Source organism: Cnephaeus nilssonii (genome assembly GCF_951640355.1).
Source record: "Cnephaeus nilssonii genome assembly, chromosome: 17".
Lineage (NCBI taxonomy): Eukaryota > Metazoa > Chordata > Mammalia > Chiroptera > Vespertilionidae > Cnephaeus > Cnephaeus nilssonii.
Genome location: NC_137088.1, coordinates 24,495,984 through 24,517,760, shown reverse-complemented (window position 1 = coordinate 24,517,760; position 21,777 = coordinate 24,495,984). Strand labels below are relative to the sequence as shown.

Here is a 21,777-nt window from a genome sequence, read left to right as displayed (position 1 = left end):
TCCAGCCACCTCCTGGGACCAGCAGGCTAGCCTAGACAGGTTCTTCTCAGGGTGCTGACAGGAACGCCATGGGGGTGGGATACTTTTGTCTGGCCACTGCTGCATCCCTGTTCCAGGTATATATCCGGCACTTATTAAGTATCTGCTGAATCAATCAATCCACATAGCAATCCTGTGAGATGTAGACTATCACACCCATTTACAGATGAGGAATTTGGAGCTCAGCACAATTTGTGATGTGACCTTCCCATAATCACATAGCAGATAACCAAGAGTCAGGATTCAAACCCAAGACCCTTCACATAAGGACTGCTGTGAAGAGCAAATACAACTGTAGCAGTGAAAATGCTTTGCAAAATGAGAGGTTTAGAAATAATAGGTACCAATTATAAGAGTCATATGAGTATTTATGATGTGAACTACATTGTAAGAAGACGGGACACCAGCTTATTTGGTGGCTCATTGAAGTTAGAAGGGAATTCTTTTCATTTTAGAGCTGCATTGTTTTTGTATGGTTGTGGCAGCGATGGCTGTAGATCTGAGGAAAGCAGGCTTGAGTGTGGTGAATGGCAATGTGGGAGTTTGGCCCTGGGTATCTGAAGGGAAGGACTCCCATCTCTCACACCCACCACTCTGTATGTCTGAGTTGAAGATGAGTCACAGCTTTATTCAGAGGCATGGGGTGGGAAGAAGTAGGAAAGCTGGGACCCCCTGGAGAGCCCTCTACTGTAAGAACTCTCACTGATTATATTATCTAGAAGAAATATGGGGAGCTAAATAGAAGGAGATGGCTGAGAACATTAAACAATAGCTGATCAGCATCAGATACAAACAAATGGCCCATAATCTACTGCCAAGACCATGATTGGTTCCCAAGTGGTGTCCTCACTGACTTCTAGTCAGGAGAGCGCTGGGCTAGATATCATGTCCTACACGGTCACAAAACTCCTGCTCTGGGCCCTATCAGCAGCCAACTGGAAAAGATTCCAGCACCCAGACAGAATTCCCATTCTTCCACATGACTCACTCTACAGGACTGGATTTGGGTCTTTTCACCATCTGGTATCTGAGACCATGACCCACATCATCTGGTGAGTCCCTGCCTGCCTGAGAGGTCCTGTATTGGAAGAGGGAAGCCACACTGTCTGTGGGGGTATAGGGTAAGATGACTCACAGTGCCTGCAGAGAATGTCTGTGAAGTGGTATTCCCCTGGTAGAATGGCCTCATCGCCCAAAATACCCTTCTTGGAGCTCATCTTACTAGAGCATACTTTAGTACTTTAACCCCTGTTAAAATACAAATGCTTTCAGAGGAAAGATAAACCAGTATCCTGGCAAGTCATGTACACTTTAGTATAAAGTAAAATTCAATCATTTGCTAAAAGCTTTGGGCATTGATATCCTGAGAAGGTAGGAGAGAATCCTCTCTAATAAAATGGTAATATGCAAATTAACCATCACTCCGCTACATAAGCCACGCCCACCAGCCAAGCCACGCCCACCAGCCAATCAGGGCGAGTATGCAAATTAATCCCAATCCAAGATGGCTACATCCACAGAGAGCAAGGTTTCCCAGGTAACAGAGCAAGCCAAGCTTTCCATAGCCGTTGCAGGCCTAAGCCTCCACTCAAGCTACAAAGTTTCAATTATAGAAGGTAAACAAATTCAAACAAATGGCGGCAGAATGGAGCTTGAGAGAGCAGGCCAGGGTTGCTGGCGGCAACAGGGAAAGCAAAGCTTTCCGCACACCCTGGCCGGGCCCACCCGCTTAAGGCTACAAAGTTTCAATTGTAGAAGGTGAATTAACTGCCATAGAAATGGCTGCCGCCCCAGGCTACAAAGTTTCAATTGTAGAAGGAAAATAAATTCCAGATACCAGGGCCTCCCCTTGAGTTGCCAGGGGGCGTGGCCGGCCTGCAAACCACCACAGGCCCCTCGCTCAGGCCGCCCCACACCCCAAGGGAACCCCCACCCTTATCTGTGACACCCTTCAGGGCAAACCAGCTGGCCCCCACCCCTGTACCAGGCCTCTATCCTATCTAATAAAAGAATAATATACAGATTGATCATCACTGCAACACACAATATAGCTGCCCCCATGTGGTCAAAGATCCTGCCCCATGTGGACACAAGATGGCCACTAAAAGATGGCCAGCAGGAGAGGGCAGTTGGGAGGCACCCGGCCTGCAAGGGAGGGCAGTTGAGAGGGACCAGGCTTGCAAGGGAGGGAAGTTGGAGGTGATCAACCCTGCAGGAGAGGGCAGTTAGGGGTGACCAGGCTGGCAGAGGAGGGAAGTTGGGGGCAAACAGGCTGGCAGGGGAGCAGTTAAGCATCAACCAGGCTGGCAGCGGAGTGGTTAGGGGGTGATCAGGCTGGCAGACAGAAGCGGTTAGGGGCAATCAGGAAGGCAGGCAGGCAAGCAGTTGGGAGCCAGCAGTCCTGGATTGTGAGAGGGATGTCCGACTGCCCGTTTAGGCCCGATCCCACCAGGATCGGGCCTAAACGGGCAGTCGGACATTCCTCCAGGAGTCCCAGATTGGAGAGGGTACAGGCTGGGCTGAGGGACAACCCCCTGCCGTGCACGAATTTTGTGCACCGGGCTTCTAGTAAAGAATAAAGAATCTAGTAATAACTATGTATGGTATCAGATAGGTCCTAGACTTATCAGGGTGATCACTCCATAAGTTATATAAATGTCTAATCACTATGTTGTATTAATATAATATTATAAATCAACTGTAGTTGAAAAGAATTAAAATTGAAGGAATGAAGAATTTTTTAAAAAGAACCTAGAGATGAGTTTTCAAAAGATAGAACCTACAGCACTTTAACATCTAATATTATTATTTATCATGGCCATAAGCAGATTTGGTCTACATTAGTAAAAGACCCCAACTTAGAGTCAGAGGACAGGATTCCAGCCTCCAATTTTCCCACATACCAGCTATGTGATCTTGGGCAAGTCACTTAACCTCTGAACCATCATCTCTTCATCTAAAATGTAGAAGTGATGTCATACCCATCCCAGGGGTGCTGTTAGAATTACAAAAATTGAAGTGTGTGGAAGGTCTGCATGTCTATAAATATTATTATCCTTGGGTCTGTGCCACCACATCCTAGAAATTGTACAACTACTGACTGAGGTACATCTGTGAATGGCTATTGGAGCTGAGTCAGTCCACAGACTCATAGTGAGCCCAGCCAGGGCCAGCCAAACCCAAGCTAGATCAGCTGACTCTTAGTTGACCCACAAACATGTGAGCTTCAATAAGTGATTGTTGTGTAAGCCACTGAGTATGAGGATGGTGTATTACCTAGCAATGGTTAAAACAATATACCAACATTAAGGTTCCTGACATTAAAAATTTTAGGGCCATGTTCAATTAAAATTATTTTAAAATACATTTGACACTTATCTGTGGAGAGTGACTACAGTGTTTGGACAGGATCAAGCCTTGGACTGACGAGAGGGCATGGTCCTCTTGAGGCAAAGCCACATACAAGTCCCAAATTAGAGGGCAAAGCCCTCCCAGCACAATTATAGCCAAAAGCTATGGTTGTATGTAAGCTTGGCCTTATAGTCTGACCTTGTAGTCCTTAGGTAGTTGAGGGATGTGGGCTTCGGGAGGTACAGCAAGTGCTGCCAAAACAAAGCTTGATAGAGTTCAGAGAATTGCAATAAAAGGAAAGAAGCAGATTTAAAACTCCTAAGAACATTGTAAATATCTTGACCACTCCCTTGTTTTGCTTTGTGTGATCTGACTATAAAATAAAGATTCAGCTTACAGGCAGGGTCATGGTGTCCTCATCCAGGCACAGTGATCCACCTGACCCCAACTATATTCTCTTGTCTGTTTTCTTTAATCCTTTACCGCCCCTCCTCAGGTTCACCACTGGCTGTCCTGGTCACGGTTCACTTATCTGCTTCTTAAGCAAAATAAAGTGAACACAATTCAGTCTTCACTGGGTCATTCATGCTCATCATAGTGAAAGCCAGTAAATGTGCTATAAGTTCATGAGGCCTTCGGGAGGGGGGGCGGTATGTACAAAACAGGTGCTCTAGAAATAATCCAGTCTACTATTCTTATTTTTAATCTCAGACCATTCCCCAGTTCTTTACCATTTTTCTTGTAACCAATTTTACAAGCTTTCATTTTGTTGTCATTGTGTGTATCTTAAGCAGCAGACCCACTCCCAAAATCTAATATGCTACAGTGAATTCTCCACCCTTCAAGAAACCTATCTAAGCATGTTAGAATGGTGTCCAAAGTAGAGTTAATAGGCTTGGAGCAGAGGCCTGAGCGTGTTTCCTGCATAGCAAACGCATGTGCTTTAGTGCTCAGATTTCTATCATCAGTGTTGGCCTCTGATGCTTTGGTCCTTTCCTGGTTCTCCTCTGGGGCCTGGCAGTGGGTAATGAGCATCTGATGCAGATAGTGGGTACTGTGTCTGGCATTGCTGGAATACAGTCTTTCCTGGAGAGAGGGAGGTGAGCACCAGGCTAGGTGCCCGTAAGAGCTCTTCCTCCATCACAGCCCTGCTCCGGGGAATTTAGCGCGTGCTGGTTGGGCTGCCTGGGTTTTGACAGCCAATGACCATGGGTTCCCCAGAGCAGAGGCAGCATTGCACTTGTCTCTGTGTCCCCTATAGCACAAGGCACCCAGGAGGCACTCACTAAGGTGTAATGGGTAAAATGAAAAGATCTTCCGCTCTAGCCGGTTTGGCTCGGTGGATAGAGGTTGGCCTGCAGACTGAAGGGTCCCAGGTTCGATTCCGGTCAAGGGCACATGCCCAGGTTGCGGCCTCGATCCCCTGAGGGGGAGGGGGGAAGGGGGGGAGGGTGCGTGCAGGAGGCAGCCAATCAATGATTCTCTCTCATCATTGATGTTTCTATTTCTCTCTCTCCCTCTTCCTTCCTCCCTGAAATCAATAAAAATATATATATTAAAAAAGAAAAGAAAAGATCTTCCTGGTGGCCCTTGTTTCTATGAGCACAGGAAGAGTAAGAATCAACAAGCTTGAATACAGAATATTTCACAGCAAATTGTTGGAAAATATTGTCAAAGAATTAAAGTTCTCCTGTGTCAAGGAATAGTTCCCATTTCAAGGCATAAGTCTATGTCTAAACTTTGCTATCAGGAAGGCCTGACAACTAAATGAAGGAGGCAAAGCCAAGTGACTACAGGAGATAGCAGATTTTTTTTCTCTGTATTTTCTGTCACGTTAGTGATTTCCTCTAGCTCTCTACCTTACTGTTTCAGCAAATGTCTGAAGACAACATTCCCAACCAGAAGGTCTGGACCTAGCAATTCACGAGGAAGTGCTTATGGATGTGTGGGCTAACTACTCTACGTTCCCACCACCTCCCTTCACTCTGCACCCCAGAGGCTGACCCCCATGACTGCATCAAGGAGCTCCTCTGCCTGGGCTTCAGGTTGTGTTTGGCCAACAGGTGGTTGTATTGGAAGAAAGGTATTTCTTCTCCACTTTCTCGCCCGCCTTAGGCTCCTCTGTGATCAAAACTCCTGCTCAGTGACCCCTCCTCCCAGGTCCCAAATCTTCCTGGAATCTATTTCCCATTTTTTCCTCTTGTCTTTTCGAGCATAAAGGTGGTAAAAGCTCCCACAGTTGCTAATTTATCAACACTCCTTGTTGATTCCCTTAACCCTGCCCACAACCTCTGAAACTGGTCCCTTCAAGTATTTTCATCAGAACCATAGACTTGCTTCTTTTTCCTGGTGTTACCCTGACTTGTACAATCTGTACAAAGGTCAGGGCTCTCTCTAGGACAAGGAGTTCAAAGAAAATCAGAGGTTCTTTTCTCCCTAACTTTCAGAACTCGTACTATCTAAATTAAGTGTTACAAAATGATGGCATACCTCAATCTATAGATGAGAAGTTTTATTCCTTCATTCACTCATCCAGTCACCAAATATTTACTGAGCACCTACTATGCTCCAGGCACTATTCTGACCCTGGGGAAATGATGCTAATGTACAAGGCAGACAGTGTCCCTGCCCACATAGTGCTTACCGCCTAAGGCTAACTACCTCCCAGAAGTCTGACAGCCCACCAGGGCAAGGCTAGAACCAGAGGACTGTTTCCTTAAATCCTGAGCCTTCAGCATATTCTCAAAAGAATTTATGGCCCAAACAAGGTTAAGAACCATCTATCCAGCATCTCCCTTAAGTAGTGGAATAAAGACTCTCACTCCCAGAAGAAGCTTGGTGCTGTCAACTTGAATTTAGAGGGAGCATGTTGGCACACTCGTGGTGGCACAACCAACCACCTTTCCTTCCCCCTCCCTGCCCCCATATTCTCCACAAATCCCTACCCTCCTTCAGTTCCTCACACTTCTATAATTAGCCCCACGCCCTTCTGAGCCCTTCCCTTAGGGCCCACAGACGCTGGCAGCACATCATGTTGATGAACTGTTTTTATGAATGGACAGGGGTTGGGGACTGAATTCTGAGCTGTGCCTTCTCTGCGTTTCTAGCAAAGACAGTGAGAGCAAAATTTCTGCCTCAAAGTATATATGAGATTCATGTTGGAGCATGTGACTGACTGCCATTTCTAGGGAGAGCCGTGGGTGACTGAGGCAAACTGAGGGAGGCTCTGAGGAGACAGGCAGCAAAGCCTGGGGTCTGTCTGCCTCCCTCAAGCCCCCTGAAAATACTTGTTTGCCCAGAATGGTTGAAATAGGCTATTCCAGTAACCCAATACTCCGGCTGCTCTGGGTCAGACAGGACAAGGGCAACAGAAAAGGTTGCCACGCTGGCAGGGAAAGCCCCCTTGCCTTCTCCTCCCAGCACTGCACCGAGCAGACACCCAGCTTCAGGCCTGGCTCTCTCTGGAACAACTCCGCCTTTCCCCAGAAAGCCCCTTCTCCCAGCTGCCTCATCTGAGGCTGAAGAGAAGGCCCACGCCAGGGAGAAAGGACAACAGGAAATCAGACAGGGCTGGAGAAATGGAAGACCTAGTCCCGAGGCTGCATGGGGGCCCCTTACCACCCCAGAGAATCAACAGGACTCCTTTCCCCTTTTGTGGGATGGTCCTGGCTATCGGCGACACTGCCCGAGCTGGGACAGTGGCATGTTCATTCCACATCATTCCCTTTGAGTCAAGCCCCCTTCAGAAGGGGTCAGAGATGTATTTATAGAAACGTCTGGGACTCACTTCTCTTTCACTTGCACTTCTTTCCATCTCTTTTAAGCTCCTCACAATCCCCTGTCAAAATGAAATTGTGTGGCAGAAGCGGGTAAGAAGTGAGGGAAGGCAGAAACAACTTTTGGAACAAGGACAGAGGGGCTTCCAAGACCAGCTGAAGCGACAGAGAGCTTCTAGGGTGGTCGGCTCCCTTCCAGCCTCCCTCCAGCAAGAGTAGACTAAGAAAAATACCAGGACATGTTGCAAATCAATCTTCCTTCCTCCCCCTGCCACAAAGAGGTGGAAGAGAGGAACGTGGTCATCATTTACCTGCTGAAATTGGGAGGACACTGTTGACGAAAGTAGGCTGAGACACGACAAAGCGGAAGAAAAGCTGAAGATAAATTCCCAAAGTCGTTGGATTCAGGACAACCATGCTGGCTGGGGTCTGGAAAGTGTCAAGTTCTCAGCAGCCTTGCCTCCAGGCTGCCGTGGAGCCTTGCTGATCTGTTTTTGTCTTCCCCACTGCTGTTTGCCTCTCTCTCTCTCCCTCTCTCTCTCTCCCTCTCTCTCCCTTTCTCCCTCTCTCCCTCAGCCTCTCTCTTTCCCCTGTGCCTTTACCAAGAAAGAATGCCAACCATTTCCCATTAAACCTTCTCTATACTACTCAGGGTTATATTTATCTCAAGCACTGGATCAAATGCTCACATTAAAATTAAGATGTCAGAATTTTCTCTTTTGGAGACTGAGGTAAGTGGCTATTGAAGAGGTGATGAAAAGGCAGCCAAGTCTTGATGCTCACTAGAAGCAGTCCTCAAGGGCAGATAGATTTTCTAATTGATTACCCACCGACAGGCATCTACCTCTCCGAATGGAGGTGCCCTGCAGCATCACAGAATGGGCTCTTCTGATTCAAGCTGAATTTCCATGGACACAAATCCTTCTGCTGTCAGTCTGTGACATTTTTACCCACTGGGTGACACATGTAAAGTTGACCTTGGATTTTTTTGCTTAATCATCCAATACAAAGTGCAGGCAAGGGGTGTTACATTTTGCAAAACAGCTTTCTCCATGAATAATGTTTATTCTCTCTCCAGAAGCTGTAAATTCCATCCCATGTAAAGCAAAATAAATGAAAAAAGTCAATGGATTGGAAAGTGAATGATTATTTATCAAATTATATTGGAAGGTAATCAACCAAATATGAGAACATATTCACAAACAATCTATATATATAAAAAGCCAGCAACCAGAATGCCAGAACGACCAGTCGCTATGACGCCCACTGTGGCCAGTGAACATGTCCAATTGGGGGGTGTGGCTGGCTGGCCAACCTCCTGCAGCCCCTACCCTCAGCCGGCCCTGCCCTCAATGGGCCCCCACCACCCTGATCTGCACGCAGCCTCCCCCTCCCCAGCTGGCCCCGCCCATAATCCCCCCTACCCAATAGGGGGTGGGGTCAGCTGGCCAACCTCCTGCAGCCCCTCCTCCCACCTGGCCCCACCCCAGATCGGCCTCCCCACCCCAATCAGGGGCAGGGCTGGCTGGCCAACTGCCCGAAGCCCCTCCCCCCAGCCAGCTCCGCCCATGATTGCCCCCCACACACACACCAATCGGGGGTGGGGCTGGCCGGCCAACCTCCTACGGCCCCTCTCTGGGCCGCTGACCCTCTATCGGTTCCCCCCCCACCCCATTCGGGGGCAGGGCCAGCAAGCCCACCGCCCACAGCCCCTCCCCACAGCCGGCCCTGCCCCCAATTGCCCCCCCCCCCCCAATCAGGGGCAGGGCCACTGGCCAATTGCCCACAGCACCTACCCCCTGCTGGCCCGGCCCTGATTGGCTGATCAGGGCCGGGCCAGCTGGCCAACTACCCGCTGTCTTCTCCTCCTGACAGGCCCAGCCCCCAGCCCTGATCCACCACGATTGGGGCCAGGCCGGCAGGACCCCACCCATGCATGAATTCATCCACTGAACCTCTAGTACCTTGATAAGGAGCTAATATCCAAAATATATAAAGAATGCAGACAAATCAACAACAACAAAAAATCTAATTAAAAATGAGTAGAGGACCTAAACAGACACTTTTCCCAAGAAGACAAACAAATGTCCAACAGATATATGTAAAGATGCTCAACTTCACTAGTTATAACAAAATGCAAATCAAAACCACAAGAAGATATCACCTCATACCCGTTAGAATGACTATTATCAATAAGACAAGAAATAAGTGTTGGAGAAGATCTGGAGAAAAAGAAACCCTCACACACTGCTGATGAGAATTACAGCTACTATGGAAAACAGTATGAGCAATTCCTCAAAAATTTAAGACTAGAGTTACCACATGACTCAGCAATCTCTCTTTTGGATATCTACCCCAAAATTTTGAAAACATTCATTGCAGCATTATTCATGGTAGCCAAGACATGGAAACAACCTAAGAGTCCTTCAGTGGATGACTGGATAAAAAAGATGTGGTGCACATATACAATGGAATATTACACAGTCATAAAAAGGGTGAAATCCTGCCATTTGCAACAACATGGATTAATTTTGAAAGTATCATGTTAAATACATCAGATGGAAAAGGAAAAGAACCATATGATTTCACTCATATATGGGATATAAAACAGAAAGCAACAAATGAAGAAACAAAACAAACAAATACACATAGATACAGACTAGACTTTGGGTGGTGAGCACACATGCAATATACGGATGATGTATTATAGAACTGTACACCTGAAACTTATGTAATGTTATTAATCAATGTTACCCCACTAACTTTAATTTTTTTAAACTATATTTGGAGAAATAGCATCATTGACTTGATCTTTGGCTAGACAAAATCCTCCAAATAAAAAGTATTGCATCCTTAAATGAATACCTCTTATGAGTTTATAAAGCCTGTTATAGAGATCTTTAGATTACTAAAATAAATAATAATCCAGAATTGTCCATTTTGCTTTAATTTAATACTAGTAAGTCCTAGTGCCTCATGGGACTTAATTCAGAAATGGTTTGGTATTTATGGAATCTGGGGGAAGGTAGAGCTGGGTAAAGGCATACTATAAAGTGACACTCCACAGCTCTAGCACCAGATGGGCTTGACCCCAGCTCTGCTGTGACAGTGAACAAATCATTAGATCTTGCTAAGCCTCAGTTTTCCCATCATAAAATAGAGACATGTTCCTTTTAAAGGTTTGTTGAAAAGGTTAAATAAGGTAACATGAGATGAATCATATATGAATTCAAATTTCTGTATAGATATAGCAAAAAATGAAGCCCAGGGAACCATGGTAGATGGGGTGCAAAGATGGTCAGCAAAAACCTCTCCCATCCCTGTATGCGTATGCCACTCTTCCCAACAAGAGGTGGATTCTATTTCCTGTCCTGTTGAATATGAACTGGCCTTATGACTGACTTTGACTAACAGAATGTGACTAAGGTGACACTGTGCTCTTAACAGGCCTGCCGGCTTCTGCTTTTGCCTTTTCTCAGAAGCCAACTGTTACATAAAAAAGTCTGGACTATTGATTAGGCCATAGAGTGTAGGGGAGCAGCCAACCTCCAGATATCTGGCCTTCTCAGATGAGGCACTAAACCAGAGACCTCATTCAGGTCTACAGATGATGGTAGTCACAGAAGTGACCCCAGGTGAGACCAGCTGAAGAACTGTCCAGATGAACCCAGCCCAGATTCATGAGCAAATAGAATGGCTGTTGTCTCTGCCTTCAGTATCCTGAAGCCACTAGGTTGTAGGAAATTTGTTATGCAACAACTAGAGGCCAATGCACCAGTGGGGTCCCTTGGCCTGGCCTGCAAGATCTGGCCGAAACCAGCTCTCCAACATCCCCCGAGGATCCCGGATTGCGAGAGGGCGCAGGCCAGGCCGAGGGACCCCACTGGTGCATGACTGGGGCCAGAGAGGGATGTGAGAGGTTGGCCAGCTGGGGAGGGACCGCAGGAGGGCTCCAGGGCATGTCTGGCCCATCTTGCTCAGTCCCTATTGGCTGGACCCCAGCAACAAGCTAACCTACCAGTCAGAGCGTCTGCCCCCTTGTGGTCAGTGCAGGTCACAGCGAGCAGTTGAGCGGCCTTAGCATATCATTAGCATATGAAGCTTTGATTGGTTAAACGGACGCCCAGACGACCACTTAGCATATAAGGCTTTTATTATATAGAATAACATGAAGTTGACACAGATTATATCAATACTAGAGGCCTGGTGCATGAAAATTCATGCACTGGAGGTGGGTCCCTCAGCCCGGCCTGCCCCTTCTCACAGTCCAGAAGCCCTCAGGGGCAGGAGGTGACCCGGTGATCAGGGGAAGGCAACGCCCCATCACACCTCTGCTGCTGCCATTGCTGGCAGCGCAAGCCTCGGCCAGCCCTGGTTACCTGAGCCTCGGGTGGCCCTGGGCAGCTGGGGGACTGAGGGGTCTGGGCGCCGCCATCTTGTGGCTGTTAGTGCCGCCATCTTTGAGGGCAGGTCAGTCAATTAGCATATTCCCTCCTTATTGGCTGTGGGCACCACCATCTTTGCAATGGCGTGAGGGTAAATTAGCATATTCCCTCTTTATTAGATAGGATTGTCCTGCTTGTGAGACCTGCTGGTATTGTTTTTGAACTGCTTCTACACCATTTTGTGTTGGTATTTAACCTGTATTAACGTCCCTGATGATGGAGGACTGTTCCATAGCTCTGTGTATCCCCATGGCACCAGGACAGTCCCTGTCACCTAATAATAGATCCTCAACAATGTTAGATCAAGTTGACCAAATCATAACACTGTAGGATGAGAAGAAAGTAGGTAAAGTGGCATAACTTTATGCTGCAGCTACACTGAGCAACTTGCACTCCTAGCACCCCTTTGTGTCTTTGCATATGTAGCTGGCTAGTACAGGCCTGGTACAAGTGAGGACTTTGGTGAGTATAGTGAGAGAGTGAGGGTCTGTGGACTGACAGCAGCCCAGAGGTAAGCCTGCATACAGGAGACTGAAAGTACATATTCAGGCCACTAGGGGGCAAGTCACTGCTGATTAAAGTTATTACAGGAACCTCTACCCTTAGGGGAGGCTACAGCACAGAGGTATTTATAAACCCCCAATACTTTTTAAACAAATGGGCTTTTTTTTTTTTTTTGTAAATTTCCATTTCCCATGTACCACGTATTTTATGAGCCAATTTCTTCTGAGCTTACCCTAACTGACCAAGGCAGAAATTATCATCTTTTCTTCAAACCCTCTTGGAAGGGCTCTGAATCTTGCATAATCTAATAACACAGGCTATTAGATTTTTCCAGAAGGAAATTATTGTAGATTTGTAAAAGGCTTACACCAATAAATCCAATCAAAGTGAAAGCCTTCCTTCTCAGGCCTTGTAGGTGGGAAAGTATATTGAAGAACAACCTGGGGATACCCATCAACACTTAACATGAACATGCGATTTCAATCAGAAATTCTACAGCAATACTCATTTAATTGCCCAGTGTATTAGGTGCAAGGATGTTCATGACAGCCTCAACTTTGAAACAGCCTAAATCTCCATGAATATGATACTAGCTGTGTAAATCAGCAAACCTCCATTCAATCAAACATTATACAGTCATGACAAAGAATAAGTAGTCTCTGCAACAAATAATACTGGAAATATTGGTCTTCCATATGCAAAACAAACAAAAATGAACCTTAACCCTTATCTTGCCCCATACTTAAAAATTAGCTCAAAGTAGATCATATACCTAGATGTAAGAGCTAAAACTATTAAACTTCTAGAAGAAAACAGGAAAAAAAACCTTAGCGACCTTAATTAGGCAGAGATTTCTCCTCTTAAATTAAAAATTTGTGAACAAAAATTGTATATATCTAAGGTGTACATCATGATATTTTGATATAATTATACATTGTGAAATGATTACAGCAGTCAAGCTGATTACTGAAACAAGTAACATGGATGAATTGCAATGCATTATGCTGAGGCCAACACAAAAGGCTACATACTATATAATTCCATTTATATGGCATTCTGGAAAAGGCAAACTACAGGAATGGAGAACAGATCAGTAGTTACCAGGGGTTAGGGTTATAAGAAGAGATTTGACTGCAAAGGAAACTTTTGATGGTGATGAAAGTGTTCTTATCTTGATTGGAGTGGTTGTCCACTTTGTCAAAACTCATCAAACTGTATTTTTAAAAAGGGCAAATTTTATTTTATGTAAATTTTCCCTCAATATATTTGACTTTTAAAAAATGAGAAAAAGATATTTAACATTTATGCACTGACATGGAAGGTTTCCATGAAATACTGAGTGAAATTGAAAACATATAAGCAAACAAGCAAATCTATTTTATCTATTATTTACATGTGCACAGAGAAAGCTCTAGAATGATGTACACTACACGCTTGGGGATAGAATTACGTGCAATGAGAGAAGGGGATAACTACACACATTTGTATTATTGGAAATTTTTACAATGAGCATTATTTAACTTGTAATTTAAAAATGAAAGCATTTTTAAAAATAAAATCAAATTCTTGGCAACCTTAGGAACAAAGAAGAAGGCAAAGAGGGAAAAAGACTTCTTTCCTACATGTCTGAGGTCCAACAAGCCAACATGCTGAGAGGAGCAGACAGACAGACCATTTGGGTTGGTCTTGGCAGAGAACAGAGCTCTGAGGCTGGTCTTTCTGGTCCAGAATTAACCATGATTTAGTTACTCTGAAGTCCTGGCTACCTCACGCTGGCAGCTGCATCAGCAGGAGGGAGACAAGACTGGGCAGCTGAGAAGCCCTGGGAAAGCCCCTCCATAGCTCCCTGTGCCTCGGCAACTCAAGCTTCAATCAGAGCCAGAATGTTGGAGCCTCGAATGTAAAGGAGAGATCGCCAGAGAACCAGGAGAACTAATAAGTCTAAAGAGACTTGTGAGACTCACCCAAGCATTAAGCCTGCAGTTCCATCTCCAGGGCACGCAGCTTGGTTGTCCTCACTCTTTCAGGGAAGAGATTGGCACTGGGCTGGCCTTGAGCCACCTGGATGAAATCACAATAGTGACAATAACTTACCCAATACGATGTTTCCCAAACTTTGAGAGGTCCACCCATTCTAAGAGGTACCCCCTTTTTTAAAAAGCAGAGAATTGGGAACTGCTGCCTATTTTATGTAAATTATATTAGAAATTTACAATATATATCAGCATACCAAAGCCTCTAGGAAATCCTGCAGTAAAGAAACCCACCTGGGGCGGGCTGGAAGGCATCGGTGGGGGAAAAAAAGGGAACATATGTAATACCTTCAACAATAAAAAATTATTAAAATAAATACATTAATTAAATAATAATAAAAGACAAAAAAGAAACCCATTTACTTTGCTTTTATCCCTAAAAATATTTAACCTCTAAAACCATTTTAAATTCCTGTTATTTATTACTCCTTTTTTTCTTATCCATGTCTTATACAATAAATCTGTTAGTGGTATACTAAATAAATAAATATTATGTAGGGCTTTATTTTTCATAAAATCCTTTTTTAAAAAATTGTGTTCACAAGGGAGGCAGTGGGACTAGACTTATAATTCCCATTTACAGATGAGAAAACTGAGGTTCTGGGGATAGAGGCAGAGATTCATGTAATTTGTCTGGCAGGTGGAGGAACTGCTGGCAAGACTGAACCTGAACCTCTGTGCTGCCTAATGACACATCGAGCCAGATGTAAGCTCCCAAGCCTCAGGGCTAGATTGGCTCCCCAAGGAAACATCAATCAACCTGAACCCAGACTCAGAAATGCTGTGAGTTCAAGAATCCTTTAGCTCCGAAATGCAAAACCACATTCTTGGGAGGGAGACAGGAAAGTCATAGCTTTTATGACAGGAAGTCAGGGAGGGCTGGAGACCTCAGAGGAGATCCCAACATGGTTTATGACAACTGAGGATCGATGGGAAACATCCTGAGCAAAGCCAGTTTCCTGATGTATTTCAAGAATCATAGAAATAAATGAACTCAAAATAATTGTTAAGCCACCAAGGGGCATAACAAATCTTTGCCCCACTCTTGTAGGAGGAGTGGCAGGTTTGCTCCATATTTCCCCTAGGGTGAACCCTAGAAAACTTAATTGACCATCACTTCATTCTCTTCTAACCAGTCCAAATGCATGTTCCTAGATTACTGTTTACTTACCATGTGTTCACTGCAAAATTTTATTTTTATATGTTTATTGGCAGAAGGTTACTACTCCCATCCCCATTAACTTCCCCCTACCTCAACCCAAATGCCCTGTCCCATCACCCTCACCACCATTCTACCTGGAGGAATGGGCCCTCTTGTATTCCAAGAGATTGGATGGGATGAGGAAGACCCACTTGATTTGACCCAAGGTAAAGACAAAGCATCATTTTCAAAGCTTGGATCTAGTGTCTGTGGAGGTAAAGGTGGAGATCAAGGGACTGTGGCAGTGTGGTTTGGCAAGGCCCTAGAACAGGCTCATTCCCAACACTGATAGGCTAATGGTAACCAAGACTCTGAACTAAAGGGTGAAAAAGGTCACTGTCCTTGCCGAGCGTATTTATGCATGCTTCTGTCCTACTGTGGGAAGATCTTGGCCAATAAGAGCAATAATCAGGAGCTGCTGAAGAGCATTTTAGAATCACAGAGGAAAACATACACAGGCACTGCAGCCGCATGCTGCTTTGGGGGTCCGTGTTTACATGAGACCCTGTAATTCCTGTAACCAGGTTCTCCCATCCTGCAGCTGTGGTGGAGAAAACTATGCAAACCCAGAGCCCCAGTACGTCCTGTACTTAATCAACTCCTTAAAGTCTTAAAGTACGTTAAAAATACTCAGCCACAGGGAGAGGGCTATCTGCAAGGCTAAAATATATACCCATACAATCTGGGATAAAGGGAACAGGTGATTTTTTTATTTTTAAGAACTAGAGAGATAAAAATTCCCCATTCCGTTATCATGGATTATGTGATTACCTGTTTCCTTATATACAGTTACTGAATGTAACTGCAATGTTTTAAAAACACACACGTGTCCTCAGTGGGTGAACGAGACTAACCTGGAGAAGATGGAAACAGAAAAAGAATGATTCAGGAAAATAAGAGAGAGATCAGAGGACTCATTCATTCATTATTAATTCATTCATTCAGCAAATACTGAGTTTCTTCTGGGCTCCAAGCAAAATCTAGAGTTGGGGAATTCAGGGTGAAGTGAATGTACAAATTTCCTGCCTTCAGGAATTTACATTCTAGCGGGGGGTCTCAAAACAGATGAGAAGCATACAGTCCAGTGGCAGTCAACATAAAGCAGAACAATGGAGAGATCTTACTAATCAGGAGAGCCTCCCTGAAGGGAGGTAAGAGGTAAGAGATGAAGAAGGTAAGGGATGAGTTTTGACGGTAGTTCTCAGAAGGGAATCACAGAAGAGGCTAAGGCAAATCTGACATCAAGGGATGAAAATACTGACACCAGCCACTGTTCTTTAAACACCTATTATGCTTATACTTGTTATTTCTCAAAAGCCTCACAGCACCTCTGTGAGGTAGGTGTTATTATACCCATGTTACAGATGAAGAAACAGAGGCTGACAAAGGCAGTTTATGTAATCTTGCCAAGGCTACAGAGCTAGTGCACAAAGCTGACCACATACCCGGAAGCCTGTGTCTTTTATAACACACTACCCAGCCCTAGGTCCAGACACATAGGGAATAGAGAGGCAGGTGAGGAAACCAGTCCCAGTAAGAATGATCGTGGTCCTTTGGGGGCCAGTAGCAGGGCTGCTTGGCCAGAGAGTCCTCAGAGGGGAATAGAAAGAGCTGAGTTAAGATCAATTATAATACGTACATGTATCTCGTCTGTCCTGAGGAGGGCGGGGCAAAGGCCACCTGGGGGAGTGGCCCCTAGAAAGCCTCCTGACCATGTCCACAGGAGGAAGACAGGTGGCCCTGGCCACAGAACTGATCTTTAGAGTGACCCTGCCCACAAGCAAAATGACCTTGTGAATGTCCTGGATTCTGACGAATCAGACCAATAACTCCTTGAAGGCATGGGGACATGGACTTAGAAGAGGGTGGCCCAGGGTAGAAGTGTAGGGAGAGGAGTCCCCTCTTCCAACAGTATGGATGTGATATATCCCTTCTAAAATGCTTTATCTAATGCCTGGCCACCTGATAGGAGAAATCTAAACTATTCAAAAATAAGAATGAATTACATTTGTGCATATGTATATGTATTAATATAACTGTAGCTCTAGTCTGTGCTTTCAACCTTGCAATATATTTAGATGTTTAGATACATGTCATCTTTTTCTGAGTAGATTATTAAGTCTTTGAGTATAAGACCCATGACTGCTTCATCTCTTTATTCCCTCAAATATCAAATCTGATACATAGTAGGCCTTCAATAAGTGTTGAACGAGTTAATTGATTTGTATGGTACATGCAAAACAGATGAACTACACTGCGATGTATCCAAAAACCTTAAGAGTAATTCAGCCTGGGTCAAGATTCCCTTTGCAAAGTCTCAGAGCAGAGTTGCCTCTTGCCAAGTCAACCATAAGTCTGCAGCTGCAGAGGCCTTAGCTTTAAAGGAAATGATACATGTAAGGCACCTTGCATGAAGTCGGGCCTGTAAACGTGAGGTTGCAGAATCCCCTGTGTGAGCTGGTGGCTGGTTGAGTGTCTTGGCACCCACCTGTCTCCCCCAGGATCTCTTTACCACATGCCAGACACCTCCCACATCAGGCATGCCGTCTGGTCTGGCCCTCAACCCTCCTAAAGGGTCAGGAAAAAGCTATCTTTGTCCTGCTGTCCATACAATCACGTTGTGCCTTTGACAGTCTGCCTGTTGCCCACTGGGGACCTGGCCACAGCTGGCATTTAGCTTGGCCACCATTCTTCCACACCTCGGCACAGGCCTGGGCTATCAGTGTAAACTCAGGAAAAGGCACATTCATTTGAGCCAAACTGAATTAGCCAGGCCAGTTGGCGGCCGGAAAGTCACGTGCTGCTTTCCCAAACCAAACAGAAATTATTTTTAGATTATTTACTGTTTGGTATTATCCATGCCACAGCTCCCTCCCATTAGGGCACATCAGAGAAAATAGACTGCAGCCAATTAATGGATATTTCACAAGTCATTTGTCAGTACTGGGCCTTCCTGTTGTCATTTGTAAAAAGACAGACGACAGGAATGTGTGTACACAGAAGAAGGACCATATGAGGACACAACAAAAAGATGACCATCTGCAAGCCAAGGAGAGAGGCCTCAGAGGAAACCAAATCTATGGACATCTTGGTCTTTGTCTCCTGGCCTCCAGAACTGTAAGAAAATAAACTTGTTGTTTAAGCCACCCAATCAGTAGTGTTTTGTTATGGCAGCCCTAGCCAATGAACACACTGGGTTAATGCATTTTCCAGACGGCGGCGTGTGGAGAATTACAGTGTGTAATTAAGGGTACAGGGTATGTCATTACTTTCCCTCTGAAGACTATTTTTCAGGGTTGTTGGTATTACATATTCTGAAGCCAGTGCTGGGCAGAGGACTTGGACTAAATCAATGCCCCTCCCCACTAGTGACCCCAACTATACACACATCACTGTGGGATCAAAGAGGGAGGAAAGGTAACTTTCTGCTGACTCACCTAAAGGAGTTTGTTCTGAGATTTTGAAGGTGAAGACTACAGAGTGTAAACCAAAATTTCCAAAGAGGTGTGGAAAAGGAGAGACTTCATTCAGGTGAAACAGTTCCTTAGGCAGCTTCCTGTGGAAAGCAAAAGTGCACTCCACTGAGACAAAGGGGAGGCTGTCATTTATAAAGTTCCCGCCCAGGTTCCTGATTGGCTCAATTTTATGCAAATAAGGTTTCCAAATTCTAACAATGCTGATTGCTCTGAATCAGGCAGTTCTGATGGGTGATTACAGCGCGGTTCTGATTAGTTGGCATTGATGCAAATGAGGATATAATTGTGCAGTCCTGATTGGAGAGGGCAGGTCTCAGTTCATTGGTCAAAAGACAAAACCAGGGTTCCCTTCAGTGGTTGACTAAGATGGCTTAAACAAGCAGGGCATATGTGGGAAGCCAAGAGTTCACACTGAGGTTTTTCCCAGTATGCACAGTACGGTGAGGAGCCCCTGTGAGCAAATGGCTACTAGGTTCATATTATTTATAAAATGTGGGCCCTGGTTTGACCATGGGGAGTCTGTCTCATCAGATAAATTCCTTCATGGGGTTCACGTCAAGTGAATCTTTATTCTCAGAGTCCACTGAGGAACAGATTTCTCAATATGTTTGCCTTCATCATTGGTCTCAGTGCCAGGAAGGAAGACAGTTGAGGCAACAAATAATTAGCATTCCAACTAGCCCTAACTCATTGGCCAAGAAGTCACCTTTTATTGGCACAAGTGCTCACTTGGAAATGGTAGGGACTCTTTTCCCATCTTGTTATATCCTTGGGGAAGACATTTAAACCCTGCAGCCTCAGGAACTCCTTGTAGGGAAATGTACTTGTTATCTTTTGCTCCTCCTGAAGGAAGAAAGCAGGTAAACGACATGCTGATTATAAATGGTGTGTGCCTTCAATCACAAATATCATTTTGCATTGTTCTGGAAGTACTAGCCAATGTCTCTAGGTAAGAGAATAGAAGAATTGTTTCAAAGAACCCATTAAGGCATGGAATTAATATACAAAATAAGCAACATTACCTACATATAAATATAGTAGAAGATAACATATATAATAGCCACAAAACAGATTGTCTAAAAACATAGTTAACAAAATTTTGTTGGGCCAATATGATGAGAACTCCACTAAGGTACAGAAGAAAACACTTTTAAAAATTCACATATCGTCCGGGCGAGGCCGCGGGCCCCTGGATCCGGGTGAGCCTGGGCCCCGGGTCCGGGCGAGGCCGCGGGCCCCTGGATCCGGGTGAGCCTGGGCCCCGGGTCCGGGCGAGGCCGCGGGCCCCTGGATCCGGGTGAGCCTGGGCCCCGGGTCCGGGCGAGGCCGCGGGCCCCAGGATCCGGGTGAGCCTGGGCCCCGGGTCCGGGCGAGGCCGCGGGCCCCTGGATCCGGGTGAGCCTGGGCCCCGGGTCCGGGCGAGGCCGCGGGCCCCTGGATCCGGGTGAGCCTGGGCCCCGGGTCCGGGCGAGGCCGCGGGCCCCTGGATCCGGGTGAGCCTGGGCCCCGGGTCCGGGCGAGGCCGCGGGCCCCTGGATCCGGGTGAGCCTGGGCCCCGGGTCCGGGCGAGGCCGCGGGCCCCTGGATCCGGGTGAGCCTGGGCCCCGGGTCCGGGTGAAGCCGTGCCACCCCTGGGTCCGGCCGAGACCAAACCAGAGGGAGTCGGACCTGCATTATCACCATTTGTCCACCATCCAGAGCTGAGGGGTCAGTGCCGACATGTACTCATAAGGAACTGGTGGACATTGATATTGGCTCTCAAAAGAACTGTTGGTCCAGAAAGAAACTCACTACAGACTGATTTTTTGCCTGTCAGCATAACTATTATTGCCCGTCGCACATTCAATTCTTATAAGTACATCTCTAGTGACACATGATTTCGCTCATCTAGGGGAAATGATGAACAACATGGACTGATGAACAAGAACAGAACCAGAAACAAGGAGGCACCGATCCGACTATCGGGCCTCAGAGGGAGGATAGGGGAGGGTGGGGGGAGAAGGGAGAGATCAACCAAAGGTCTTGTGTGCATGCATAAGAGCCTAACCAATGGTTAAGTTCAACAGGGGGTTGGGGCATCCATGGGGAGGGGTGTGGGATGGGAATGGGGGGATGAGGACAAATATGTGACACCTTAATCAATAAAGAAATTTAAAAAAAAATTCACATATCTTATTCATGAATAGAAACATTTTAAGATCCAATTCTCCAAATATTCATTTAATACATATGATTATTTAATATTAATTTAAAGCCATTGTGTATTTACCATGTTTTTGTTTTCCAGAATTCGAATGCTTCTATAATTCTAATGCTGACTCTAGAGGGGCTGTCCCTCCCAAATTAGATAATTTTTAGAGAACACAAACAACTCTCCTTTTATATGCAAACTAACCAGTCCATAATCCCAACCTCCCTCTTCCCATTATCACCCTGCCCTAATCACCCCAGGGCCACATCCACACAACCAGGGGCAGCCCCTACGACCAAAGGGAATTATTTAATCTAGCCAATCCTAAACGTATTTACCCTTCCTCTCTTCTTTCTTCCCAAAGAAACCACAGTAAGGCCTCAGCCCACTTCCTCTCTGCCTGAGACCAACCTGCATGTTTTCTCCTGTGGCCCTCCATGGTGTGGCATTCTCCTCGGGAACTGTAAGAAACTTTCTTTTCAAGGGCAATTGTCTCCAGATCTGTTGGCCTTACTGAACCTCAAGTTTTCTATTAGTACACTATGTTTTAAAACACAGTCCTAATAAAGATAACTGATTTATGTGCTACTAAATGCAACCTGGAAAAATAATCAAGTGAAGATAACTGTTAAAATTCTGGAAAAGAATAATGTAGAGCCCTAGCCAGTTTGGCTCAGTGGATAAAGTGTCGGCCTGCGAACTGGAGCGTCCCAGGTTTGATTCCGGTCAAGGGCACATGCCCAGATTGTGGGCTCGATCCC

At 45.6% G+C, this 21,777-nt stretch overlaps 1 protein-coding gene across 2 annotated transcripts in view; it reads right to left on the bottom strand.

The window, feature by feature from the left end:
• Nucleotides 1–19,559, bottom strand: part of COLQ (collagen like tail subunit of asymmetric acetylcholinesterase) — a 69,035-nt gene extending 49,476 nt beyond the window's left edge. For both annotated transcript variants that reach the window (XM_079794464.1, XM_079794463.1), the window contains exons 1-3: nucleotides 19,532–19,559; nucleotides 18,787–18,905; nucleotides 14,080–14,176 (exon numbers count right to left, since the gene is read on the bottom strand). The gene's annotated coding sequence lies outside the window, so the exon portion shown is untranslated. The remainder of the gene's footprint in view (nucleotides 1–14,079; nucleotides 14,177–18,786; nucleotides 18,906–19,531) is intronic.
• Between the last annotated feature and the right edge of the window lie 2,218 nt (nucleotides 19,560–21,777).